Source organism: Rhea americana, unplaced genomic scaffold, assembly GCF_003343005.1.
Source record: "Rhea americana isolate MKP2758 unplaced genomic scaffold, rheAme1 scaffold_209, whole genome shotgun sequence".
Classification (NCBI taxonomy): Eukaryota; Metazoa; Chordata; class Aves; order Rheiformes; family Rheidae; genus Rhea; species Rhea americana.
Window position 1 is genome coordinate 1,668 of NW_028186249.1, and position 13,868 is coordinate 15,535.

The following is a 13,868-nucleotide window of genomic DNA, read 5'->3' on the forward strand; positions in this document are numbered from 1 at the left end:
CACATCCCTTGTTCCGCTCGCCACTTCCCTGACTCTTAGGCAAAGCCCATCTCAGATTGCTTTAAGGTGTGCCTCCATGCTCAGAAGCAGCCCCATGGCAGGTAGGATAGCGTGGGAGGTATTCTGGGCACGCGGTGTGCTGCTTCCCATGCSCGGGACAAAYGAGAGCAGGTGCTTCACTTGCGCTTCTATCTGCCGAGAGTTGGAGGCGCACAAGCAGGAAGCTTCCCGCTGTGCCTGCTGCTGGACGCAGTCTCCAAAGAAAGCAGGGCACTAAGGCAAATGCTCTGTGCACCCCTGAGTGCTTCTGCCTGCCGAGGGAAGACACGCAGCCACTTTCCTGACTCTTAGGCAAAGTCTCCTCTCAGTTTGTTGTTGTGGATATATAGAGCGTAGTAGCTTTGTACAGAATCGAGATAGAAAGGCTGGATATGCAGTAGTGACTCAATGAAAGAAAGTAGAAATTAAACCATTGCCACAAAACACTTCAGTGCAAAAGACTGAAATCATTGCCCTTACATGACGTCTTGAAATCAAAAAGGGCCAGAAAGTAAATATATGTACTGACTCAAAGTATGTCTTTGGAGTAGTTCAGAGTCATGGAGCAATCTCGAAAGAATGAGGGCTTTTAATTTCTCAAGGAAGTAGTGTAAAGTGTGGACAAGATATATTAAGATTACCACAGAAAATAATGGAACCATAAAGCATTGCAAAGCCCACCAGAAGGGAAACAGCAAAGTCCTACAAGGAAACAGGGAGGCAGACAGGGCAGTCAAAAGGGCAGTGTTAGCAGGACAGGTGATTGGGGCTTTAATACCCAGTAGAAAGATATATATGAGATCTCCTGAATATTCAGACAAAGAAAATCAATTGACTAAAGTGTACAAAAATGTTGAAGGGCAGTGGGTCTCCCCAAATGGACAAGCTTTAACTACTGCCAAAATGATGGAAGTGCTCCTTGAGAGATTACATGAAGAAAGTCACATGGGAGCAGATAAAGAGTATAAAAAGATATGCTGTGGGATTAAAAACGCAATCAAATGCTGAACTTATTGTAAAGAGATGCCCCACCTTTTGTGTGAATAATCCAAAGATTCAGAAGAAACCACCTATGGGAGAAGTAAGAAGAGGATTAACCCCAGGCAAATACTGGCAGATAGATTTCTCTGAATTGCCTAAATGTGGTCGGTTTAAATATTTGCTTGTTTTGGTAGACACTTTTTCTGGTTGGTCAGAAGCTTTCCTGTGCTCCATCAATTGTGAAAAGAAGTAATTAAGGTTTTACTAGGAGAAATAATCCCTTGATTTGGGATTTCTGAAGGTATATCCTCAGATAACGGACCTCATTTTATCTCAGAGGTAGTTCAGGGAACGTCAAAATTTTTACAGATCAAATGTGAATTACATGGAGACCATGGAGACCCCAGTCTAATGGTAAGGTAGAATGAATGAACCAAACTCTTAAAAGGCACATTTTGAAACTGTGCCAGCAAACCCATCTTAAATGGATAGATGTATTGCCAATGGCCTTGATGAGAATAATAATAATCCCAAGAATAAAAGAGGGAGTAAGCCCTTTCAAAATACTTTATGAGAAACCTTACCAAACTAATGAAATAGGGGGACAAAATGATCAAATGCATATAAGAAGGCAAGAAATGTTGAGAGAGTATTTGTTGTCCTTATCCTGGACATTAATGTCTTTACATAAGTACTTTAATCAACATACCCTCCCTCCCATTAGACTCCCCTGTGGATGACTTCAAGCCTGGAGATCTGGTTTATGTTCAGATGTGGAAGGAAGAATCACTAAAAGAAAAGTAGAAAGGACCTTATCTAGTGCTTCTGACAACTCATACAGCAGTGAAGATGGAGGCAGTAAGTTGCTGGACCCAGGAACCCTGCAGATATGCTAGCTTTGTGGCTCTACCACGTAGCACCCATCTTGGCACAGAAATGAACTAAACTAGTATCTCAGCCTGTGTGTCTACTGGTTGCTTGCACACTGGGTTAAAGAACTCAATTTTGAGACAATAGCTGGAGCTCTCCTATGGCAGTACTCAACCAGGATAGGAGAGGTTGCCCTCACCTCCTGAAACAGATGGCCCAAGATGTGGCCAGTGACCCTATAAAAAGTACTCTGTGTCTCACTGTCATCCCCTTCATTTCCTCTTTACCCTTTTCTCCAAGTTGCCACTGCCTTGAATCCTCACCACAGCCACTGCCTCCTTGCCCTCTCCTGCCTGTCTGTTCTGTACCTCTATTCCCACCACCTCCTATTTCCCGCTCCCACTGCCTGCACCTTCCTCCTCACTCTGTCACAAACACATCTCCCTCTTCTTTTCCACAGCCTTCTCTGTTCTCTATATCTCTAAATAACCTCCTCACCTTCCCTCGGGCACCATCCAAAGCTTTCAGCCTGTCAGCTCACTGAGAATGACGTGCCTGCCAGGTGACATCAAAAGAGCAATGCTAAACGTGTATGTCATGTCGTGGCACCAGCTGCTGACAGCCAGTATAAGAACACATTAGCACCATTCTGAAGGCACAAAAGAGTTGACTTTCTGGCCTACAGACAGAGCTAGGCATACTTGCTTTCTACTGAGGCGAGTACAAGTGCCATTGTAGGAGCACTAGTCTGCTCAGCCACAGCAGTGCCTGTGCCTGGCCATGGGCGCTCTTTCTCTGGACCCTGTCATGGCCAGAAATCTTGGCTTGACCTGGGACCTATCTGCTGATCACTGGACTGTTTCTGATGTTTGTGACCTTCATCAGCCCTCATCCTGACATGGACCTGTGGATTGATTTCCTGGCTTGACCTCAGACCTGTCTCATCACCATGAACATGCCTGATGATCTGGATGTGTCCTTGAACCTGGCTACTGTTTCTGGGCCTGCCTTGCTCGCCTCATGTCGGTACTGTGGGATGGGATCCTGGTTGCTACTGTCCTTGCCGTGCCAGTTGTGTGACTGTCTTTGCCTCCCAACTCCCAGTCTCAAAGGGAGCAGCTGGCCCTTGCTGCGCCTGGACAATGGCAATGCTACAATGAGAAAATGGGCCTGCACATATCCAGTTAAGTCTTCTGAAAAGACACCAGGTATGCCCAAGAAAATGTCTTGTCCAAGTCTTGCAGAGTTGTGCAACTAGCTGCTGAACATGGTGGCATGCACACAAGAAGACAGTGGAGCATGTGCAAGGTCTCAGAAAACTCCATCTGAGCTGTGAGGGGGGGCTAAGTGTTAGCAGAGAGTCTGACTGCAGTAAACTGAGCCTATGCCAACCATTAACAGCGTTGCTTAAGATGCTTAGAAAATTGGAACTTTCCTACAGGCTCCAGCTCCAGAACGAGCTCAAGCCTTTGTGCTTCCAGAGCCTTGCTCACTGCCATTTCTTTTCATTGACACTATCGAGGTGGAAGGGTTGGTGGGGGGAGAAGCCACAAAAATGTTGTTCACAAAAGTCGTTATGTATTAGCCAGATGAACCTCCTCATGTGTGCATTGCCAGGTTGGTTGGGACAACAACTTCTCAATCTCTGGTCACCTGCATTGACGTCAGAGAGTTTAATGTGACTGACTTTCAGTACTACCTCACACAGGCATCTAAGCACATATGCAACTCTCCCCTAGCTCTGTTGACTGTCTTCAACAGACTTGATCACAGCTTGTCAATCAGAAAGTGTTCATTTCATGACTCTATTACAGAGACGTAGTTTAGATCCTGACCTTTTGAACAATCCTAGGCATATGTGATTCAATGACAGGTAGCTGTTCATGGCTCTCTGCTTATGGACAGCTTCTGACTAGTCATTTAAATAAGCACAGAGCTGAACCAAAACACTCCATCTTCTACCACAAAAATGGCCCATCCCACCCTGGGATGGCCTGAAGTATACTGCAAATATACACTGCAAGGAGATGGTATGAGTACAGGGGGAACTGGGTCTCCATCTCGTGCTCATGAACTGGGCACCTGCTTCTGCAGAGGAAGGCAGTTCTACAGGAGAAGGATGTGGATTTGACTGACTATGATCTCATCAACGGAGACAAGAGATCACCCCCTGCCAAAACACCCAGGGGTCAACAACATGCCTGAAGGAAAGCTCACAATGCCCACATGCTCATAGCTTTCTATCTATGCAGCAAGGATCATCTGCAAGGACAGGCTCCAAGACACATTGTTAGCCCCTGTCCTGCCAGTTCTATTAGCCACTGCTCAGTGGTCCTACTGAGTGTGTTTGGAGATGGAAAATAGAAATTGCTAGTCATCTAGTTTCAAAGAGGGAGAAAGGCATCAAGGGAGTAAGGCATTCCTATCTCCTCAACTAAGTTGCTCACTGCAGCTCAACAGGCCAAGAGACATTGTTGAGAAAGGATCCAGTGATAGAGGGGCAAAGGCTCTCCCTCACTCTGGCTGGAATCGTCCTGCCTCTCCCAGCCCCTGCACACACACACTCCTCTTTGGACTCACAGCCCCCAATTCTAGACAAGTTTTCAGAACTCCTTTGGGGACACAGAGAGGTGCCTTCCAGCACCTCTTCAGCAGCGTGCAGCCAAACTTGGCTTGTGTCAGCCACAAGATGAAATTTCATGTGAAGGAAAGTGCTACAAAGTCACTAAATGAGCCTGGCACTATGAGAATAGCACCTGCTCCTTGTCTGTGGTGGCAGGAAGAGGGGAATTACACTCCTCCTTGCAAGACTTCCAGTCCTGGAAAGAGTTCCTTTGCATTTAATCTTGTCTCACTGCATACTCACTGGCCTCTGCAAACAGCTCAGATTGTGGGCCAAAGCTTAGACAAACAACCCCCTCTTTAAAAGGCTTCACAGGAACATGTAGAGTTTTCTTCAGCATCAGAAAATGTCCTTAGACTCCTAGCCCTGCTGTCAGCAAAAAGAAATGATCCTGTTTACTTTCATCCATGAGGAATGAGAAAAGGCCCTTCTCTTCTGGAAGGAAGATTTGCACTGAGTTTCTCAAAGATCAGTAACATGGAAGAAGAGTCAGGAGAAACAAGAAATCAATATGCAATGCTCCCAAGGGTTTTGGGTTGCCTATCCAGTAAGAGATCAATAGTTGTTGTGACACAGGATAAAAGGTTTTAGGAGTTACTAGAGGCACTGTGTCCAAGGGATATATCTCTGTCCAAGACAGGCAATGCTAGAGGCTTGTGTTCACACATAGCTTCAAGTACCTCATCTGCCATGAAGCTCTTTCGCCTTGGCTTTCTCCCCTTTTCATTCCTCCATACTAGTAGCCATTACTTGGGTGGAGGCTGCCTCTCTTACAAGAGGAGGCAAGGGGTGGGAACATTTCCTGTACACAGGAGGCAAGGATGCTGAGAGTAAGGCACTGCAAAGGCCTTAGGCCAGGAATGCTTGGAATGAGGGGGGAAAAAAAACAGCAGGATGAGAAAGCCAGCCCCTCTTGCTGTGGGTTTAGTGGTGTGGTGCTTCTCGTCCATCCCTCCACCAGCCAGCTGGGGCCCCATTTTGAGACTCCAGCTGTGCTGAGACCCTGATTCCAAACCTCTCTCTAAAAGCAGCCAAGCACCCAGCAGGGCTGAAGGAATTGCTGTAGCTGCCCTGCTGCCCGTGGGGCTGAGAGCACACAGCATTTCCAGGCAATGCCCCATGCTAGCCCAACTCCTCCTCACTGAGCATTCTGGAGCAAGGCCCAAAACACGTGGGGCTTAAGCCCACTCGGTCAGTGGGGACACAGAGCCCCAGCAAGAACAGTAGTGGCAATGGCAGTGTTAGAAAGCTGCTTCCCTGAGGCCTCCTCTGCACTGCCTCTGCTTTCGCTGTCTGCTGGATGCTGGGAAAATGCCTTGTGACCTCACAGGGCCTTTGGTGACAGCCACCAGGGGCTAATGACCTCATCCTCCCAGCCCCACTGCGCTGATGCTTGAGGCTGCCCCTCAGTGCTGGCAGTCAAGGGCTGAGCTTGCTTGAGGGTGACAGCCAGCACTTGCAGAGCATTGTCCTCTGGAGACACCAGGACAATGCTCTGCCCACCTCTCCTCCTTGCTCTGTTCACAGCCTCGTTGCTCCCTGGCAGCCTGAGCCTTTGCGGCCGCCCCAGCTGGGCCCGAGTTGGGTGGGATGTTCTCCCTGAGGAGTTGGAGCAACTGGGCATAGGCATGGAGCGTCATCATTCCTGCCTCCCCTACCCCCTGGATCAGCTCTGGCCCTCCTGTGCTCCACTGGAGATAACCCCCRTGGTGCTGCAGGTGCTCTCTCTGTGCAGCCAAGCCCTGGGTCTGCTTGGTGGGCTTTTGCTTGCATGCTGGCTCTGGTGTAAAGCCATAAGACACCAGAGACAGGTGAGTGCTGGAGGGGACACTGCCAGGGTGCTGGGAGCAGGGTACCACAACAGCCTTGGTCCAGGGATGCTTGGAGTGAGGAAGAAAAAAATGGCAGGACAAGAAAGCCTTGGCAGAAGCTGGCACATCCTCTGCTTCTTCCCCTGGCCTCTTCCTACCCCGAGGGGGCAGAGATTGGTGCCAGTCTCAGAGGGAGAAACAGGGACATGCTTTCCCGGAGCAGTTCAGCCTGACAGGTGGAAAACACACACGTGCTGTGTGAGGGCTTCTTAGCACAACCTGCTTCCTGGAGCAGTGCTGGGAGGCTTGAGTTTCTGGAGAAAAGGCCAAGCTCTACCAGATAGGTCTGGGCCCCACTGACTCCTGCCTGCTTCATCATGCCCCTGACCTGTTGTTCCCAGGAGATGGGCCAGACACCCTCAGCTCCTGGGGACACTGCCTGCCGCAGTGGGAGCCCTTGCAACAGCTATGAGGTGCTCTGCCGGCTGGAGGCAAACACCACTTTGATGGTCAAGCACCTGAGGCGCCTATGCCACCGGCACATGAAGGAGGGCAGGCTCCAGAGACCAACAAAAAAGAGGAAGGTAGAAGATGTGGAAGAGGAGGAGAGGCTTTTCTCTGCCCCCAGGTACAGCTGTACCTCTAGCGTGGCTCCAGGGGTGTCATGAGATTAAAAAGGGCTGCCATGAGTGCTTCTGTCCCTGTGCCTTGGGAGAAGGCTGCTGCAGGAGAGGAGAGGGGAGTCTTGTACGGTCCCACCTGCAGAGGCATGCTCTGCTCTTCTGGCTCTCTGGCTCAGAAAGGTCTGAGCTGCGCACCTGCTCCGCCTTCCCCAGACCACGGCCCTCAGTGCTGAAACCTGAGTGGGTCCACAGCACCTGGGAACCCCCCAGCAAGGTCTTTATGGCTCAGGCACAACAGTCAGAAGAGCAGGTGTGGCCCATCTTCTGCCAGCTGGCTGTCCCTTGTGAGTCCCAGGACTCTGAGTCCAGAGGTGGCTTAGCAGAGCAAAACTGCCCTTGGAGGAATGCAATCTCTAGTAACGGGAGGAACGGAGATGGTGTGTCCTCAGCTTAACTGTCTCGGGGGTGCATGGCACTCTTGCACAGGGCAAGAACTGAGCCTGCCCTAATTCACCGGGACAAACTCTAGCTTCTGAGAGAAAGCTAGGCATCAGAGCTTGCAGCCCTGAAAGAGCTGGAGCCTAGTGCAGAGGTGCACTAGAGGTGCAGCTGTCTCTGCCAGCTCTTTGTCTGTGCCAGCAGACATCTAGTTCTCCTGCAAGTCAAGGCTTTTCTGTTTCCGGGGAGGGCCAGAGGCCGCAGAGGCTGCATGCCTCTGCACCAGCTGAACTTGGTCCTGCTGGTGCCAGGTTGCCCTAGGGAAGGGTCCTCACTCTCGCTCCTGCATCTGGGTAGCACTGGGGCAGAGGTGTTGCAGAGGTGAGCTGCCAATCCCCAAGAAGGGGGGGAGGGGTCAGGGCTGCTCCTTGCACTGTTGGTACAAGGAGGGATGAGGGGAGGATCTTCTTCTTTCCTTGGAGAGAAAGAAGAAGCAGAGACCAGTGGCTAGCATGGCCCTTTATGCGGCTTCTTGGCAGCCTCCTAAGTCCCAGTGTTTCATTTTTGCATGCACCTAGAAGAAAGCCTTCCTGCATTGCCTTTCCTGAGCAGACACCATTGTTCCCAGGCCCAGGGAATAGTATGAGAATTGTCGCAGTTGGGTGTGGGTGTAGGGGAAGTGGGAGCGATGGGGGGAAAAGTATTGAGGGGAAGGTTGCTTGTTTGAAAGGAGGCCACAGTGGAGGAAGGGAGGGATGGAGGCAGATGGGGGGAAGGAGTGGAGTGGAAAAATGGAGAGGATCCAAGTACACTGATCTGGTGGAGTGCCAGCCAGTGGCTGGTGCATGGGTTTGTGTCCCTGTGCTTCATTGCTGCAGTCTGCCTCATCTTCTCAGAAAAGTCAGATTTCTTATTCATTTCTGTGCAAGTTTAATCTCTGCTCTGCGTGTGGGGAGTGCACTGAGAGGTGTCAGTGTCAGCAGCTGGAGAAGGTACTGTGGGCACGGGGCTGCAGGCCAGGTGCCACAGGCTGAGAAGACTGGAGGTGAGGGTGAGTTTCCCTAAAAAAACCCTCAGTGCTGTTTGTGACATTCGCTAGCAGCTGTTGGGTTGGACTAACTTATCCCAGGGGAAGACGCGCAGCTGGAGAAACTCAGGGTCTGTGTTGGAAGCTGGCTAAGAGGCTCTAGTCCAGGCATGGATATTAGATGGACGTCTGTGTTGTGCTGACATTCAAGGGAGCCATGAGGTTGGTATGCTCATGTATGTGGTGGTGGTGGGGGTGTTTCCACCGGTGCTTGGCAGGCATTCCCAGGGTGAGAAGGAGCAGACAAGGCTCTCCATGCCCATGGCAAGGGGAATGCTGTGGTGACTGGTGGGTGCCAGCACAGGCATACCTCTGTCTGGGGTTAGACATAYCAGGACAAACTCTAGCTTCTGAAGAAGTCTGAGGCATTAGAGCACTGTTGTCTGCTGAGCACAGGTTTATTTGTTGAAATGCCAACCGTTACTGATTGAGGCCATAAAGCTTTCGTGCAACTGTGAACTGGTATTATTTGACTGGATATAAAAGAGAGTAAGCCACGTATCTTCACATGGAATCAGAGCCTCCTTCAGCTGTGAGCCGGACAATTCACCCGTCAATGGGCATGACCTTGATGCCAAATGAATGGAAAGAACAATCCAGGGAAAATTACACCATAAGAAGGGCTGGAATGGTCATTGTACCATGCATCTGTTGTTTAACCATAGAGCTCTGATACGTATATATATTTTCATTTCTGTTACTATACTTATTTCTTTGTTATAACTTTTATATCTAATAAATTGGCATACTTGACAAATTATGCTCTCTCAAGTTCAGCATAAATCCTGGAATCTGAAAGAATCCCAGATACTCCTCTACTAGCAAGTCACAGGAACCTTAGTGCTGAATGTGATGTTTGGTAGCCATTGTCAAGCTGGAATAGCTTATGTCTGGGGGGTAAAAGACAGCAGTTGGAAATACCCATGGACTGTGCAAAAGSCTAGCTGAGAGGTCCAAGTCCAGGCATGAATATTAGATGGATGCCTCTCCTGGCCTTATGCTGTGCGGAGCTGTGAGGCTGGCATGTTCATGCATGTGCAGGTTGGGGTGTTTGCACTAGTGTCTTTGTCATAGGCTATAATCAGGAACATGGCTAGTATTTGTTCTTTTGAGGTCTCTTCTGCCTCAGTGTCCAATAGGCAAATAGCAAACAAACAGTTTCAGTGCTTATTTCATGTCCCCTTTTCTATTTTTATTTATTTTTACTTCTAACACAAGTAGCAGGTATGTTATTGCTAGTGAGATTGCTTCTGCTTCAGACCCTGAAAGGTCAGATACAGGCACTTTGCTGCTGTTTGTGCTTGTGAGATCACTTTTTCCTCAGTTCCTGATAAGCCAGTGGAAAGCACATGACTGCTGTTTGTTTTTGTCAAGTTAGTTTGCCTTAGTTCCTTACAGGCCAACAGGAGGCACAGGAGGCTTTGATGCCAATTGTGAGGTAACTCCTGCCCCATCTCTGACAGGCCAGTAGCACTCACATAACTTCAGTACATTTTTCAAGTCCTCGTTGATTTTATACTTACTAGGCCGGAAGAAGGCATATTGCGGCTTATTAGGTCACTTCTACCTAAGGCCGCAACAGGCAGTGAGAAGTGCATACCTGCTGCTTCTGCTTGTAAGCTCACTTCTGTTTCAGTATCTGATAGGCCGGAAGCAGGAGTATTGCTGCTAGCGGTCACTCTGCCTCAGCACTTAATAGGCCAGTGGCAGGCATGTGGCTTTGATGATGACTGCGAGGAGACTTCTGCTGCAGTTCCTGATGAGCAGTCAACAGGAACATGCTACTGTTTGAGCTTTTAAGTTCGTTTTTACATCAGCTGCTGATAGGACAGTGGCAAACACATGGCTTCAGTGATGACTGTGAGGTAACTTCTGCCGTAATACCTGAAAGGCCAGAAGCAGGCCTCTCTTGCTGCTGTTTGTGCCTGTGAGATTCCCTCTGCTTCAGTGGCTAACAGGCCAGTCAATAGGAACACTGCTCCTGCTTATGCTTGTGTGGTCAATTGTGCCGTACTACCTGAATAGTCCAGATGCAGGAACATTGCTGCTGGTTGTGCTTGTGAGATTACGTTTACCTCAGCAGCTGATAGGCCAGTGGCAGGCATGTGGCTTTGATGCTGATTGTGAGGTTATTTTTGCATCAGTACCTAAAAGGCTAGAAGCAGGCCTATTCTGAATTTGTGACTGCAAGGTCACTTCTGCCTCAGTGCCTGCTAGGCCAATGCAAGGCACTTGGCTACTTTTTGTACCTGTAAGGTCATAGAAGAATCATAGAATCATAGAGTGGTAAGGTTGGAAGGGACCTCTGGAGATCATCTAGTCCAACCCTCAGTGTACCCCCTGCAGGGATTGAACCCACAACCTTGGCATTAGCAGCAGCACACTTTAACCAACTGAGGTCACTTTGGCCCAGCTGCTGATAAGCCAAGGTGTATGGCTTCCATGCTGATTGCTTCTGCCTCAGAACCTAAAACATCAGAAATAGGCATATTGCTGCTGTTTGTGCTTGTCAGATTTCTGTCTCTGTTCTTGATTGGCCCTGCCAGGCACATGGCAGCTGTTTGTGCTTGTGAGGTCACTTCCGCCTTTAGTACATGATTGGCCAGCAGCAGACACATGGTTTCATTGCAGACTGTGAGGTTTGGCCAGAGGTTTGTTTCAGCTGTGAACCTACTAGGAGGGATGGTGTCATGCTGGCTATACATGCGCAGAGGTGCAGTTTGTCTGTGGCTGGAAAAAAAAATCACAGGGTGAGTGTAGGGATTCGGAAGATCTTGGCTGCCAGCACCTGTGTGTATTGTATGTTACATCTGTCCAGTGTGGCAAAAATGACCTTACAGCCACGAAGGTACCGGAAAGCAAGGTGTCATTTTGGGTAGAAAGAGGAAGCAGTTGTTTGGCAGATAGTAGGCATTCCAGGACCATTAGTTGGACCTTGCAGTACTGTTGTGGATGAATGATGCACTTCACTCATAAGAGAAAATCATCAATATGTTTTATTGAGGTAAGTTAGTGATTTAACAAAGTTCAATGGTAAATAAGACAGTGGTTTAACAAGATTATGTGCACAATCAATCCGAGATGCAACTTAGCAAAGTTTGCAGAGTTTCAGTGCTATTAATCACTTGTGGAGGATCTGTTGTGGATTCTCTTGACCTCCAGGAGTAACCCTGAGAGGTGGCCCTACTCAAGGGGATATCCTGACATGCAGTCCACTGCCATACAGGAGAACTCAGTGGACTGCCCCCTATTTATGGGGGAAGATCATTGACTCATGGTCATATTTGCATATTTGGTGAATACTCAGCCCTTGGCTATTGTGCTCCCCACATTCTGATTTGAACCAGATGCAGCCATCATGACTGTTATGGGGTGTTGTCACCTGAGCAGAGGTGGGAGGAGGAAATCAGGTCTAACTGAGGGCTATCACCTGAGCAGAATTGCGAGTGAAAGGTCAGGTTGGAGAGGAAAGCACACAGTCACACCTACTTGACTGTGAGCGAGTGTGGTAGGTGAACTATTTAGCCAGAGGGGTTTTTATTGACAAACCTACCAGGAGTCCTGACATCACCTTCAGAAGAGAGAAGAAACATAGAGGTACAGTTGCTCTGTGGGGCTGGATTAGACATGCCAGAACCAATGTATGCTCTCTGGAGAACTTGGCTGGCAAGACTTTCAGTGTTTTTATTGGGTGAGGTGTTTGGCCAGAGCTGTATTTCAGCTGCAAACCTACTAGAAGGCAAGGTGTGAGTTTGGGAAGAGAAAGTGCAGCTATGCTGCTGGGGTTGGACCTATAATGAGAAGTTCTGAGATGCTCTGTTTGCCTAGAGTTTTTTGGGTGGCATATGAGGGACCAGAATGAGGAGAGGCTTCAAGACATTTGTGAGGATGAACATGGGCAGCAGGGTGTCAGCTGGGACTGGCAAAGAGGAGGAAGGACTGTGAGTAATGATCCTGCGTCAGGTAACGAGGGCACTGCTCCCTTTGCTGATCAGCGCTGTGGATAGCGTAAAGAGAGATTTCACAGACATTTGGGACATTGCTGGCTAGCAACTTCCAGCTGATCCACTTTTCCATCCACTCCCTTCTGGCCATAGGAAGAGCTTGGGTGGGAGGTGGCCCCAGCAGGAGGAGATGCCTAGAGTCTATGCAGGTACAGGAGTACCTCTATTCCTTTCTATCTCAGCCCTTTAAGGCTTGGAGAAGCACACTAATCCCTCAGTCTCTTCCCTGACCACTCAAGCAAACCAGATCCTGAGAGCTCCAGGGAAAAAAAACTGTCCATCTGGATTCAGGCTACAATTCTAGTGCTGCTGGCTTGGGAGAGCATGGGAGAGGTGGCTCCCTCCTTCAGAAGCTGGCTGAGTTTGGGCAGAGTTAGAGCAGCAGTCCTCCTCCTAGAGTGCTCCACACACTGGGGCCACCTGTATGTGCAGGGAAGTCTTGGGGGTTCATGGCCTCTCTCTGCCCAGAGGACAGCTTTAGTGGTCAGGCTCAGCCCACTTCATTCTTGTTCTGCTAGTTCACCCCTGTGCTGTGCTTTTCTCAAAGTAGCAGCCCTTTTCCTTCACCACACATGGTTGTCATTTCCACGTAGAAAATGATACAGGAAAAGCTCTCCCCTCCCTATACAATTAGTGTCCTCAAAAGCTCCATTCCTCTTTGCACAGAGCTGGGGCCATGATCCTTTGCAATCTATGTGCAAGCACTTAAGGTGACACCTGGATCCCACATTTATTTTACCTTCTTCTCTGCCACAGACCCCTTCATCCAAAATTGCTCATGGATCCTAGTAGACCCTCAGTCAAGTGCACACAAGAGAGATACTCTATCTCCTGGGCTGATTTTAAAGAATACCACACTAGTGATCCCTCTATGTCCTCTTGAAGCCTCAACTTTATGGCCAAGAGCCTCAGCCACCCGGCAGCTGCGTATTGCATGCACAGTGTTGGGACCAAGCACCTCTGCAACACCTGGAGCAAGGGACAAAGTGAGCAAAGAGACACAGCAGGGACAAACATGCTCCGCACCTTGGATAAGGGCAGAAAAGCCCTTGCAGCCAGTCTTGGTCATAGCAGCCCAGTGAAGAGATGAGAAGAACCTATGCCAASGAAGAGGACTGTCTGCCCCTGGGAAAGGGGAAGCTGCCCCATCCTCAAAGAGCTAGTCCTTAGAAGTACTGCAGCTTCCAGAGACAGAAAGAAGGGGCCAGTATAGTCACCCAGTGTCACAGTCCCTTTTGAAAAACACTAAGGACTAATGGCAGTGCATTGATTGATGTGAGAAAAAGGATCCAGCCAGCAAAGCATTGGAGACAAGCAGGTGCAACATTGTTAGTTCAATTTTACAGGGCCGAAAGGGAAACATGGAATGATTTACTTTTAATCACATCGGTA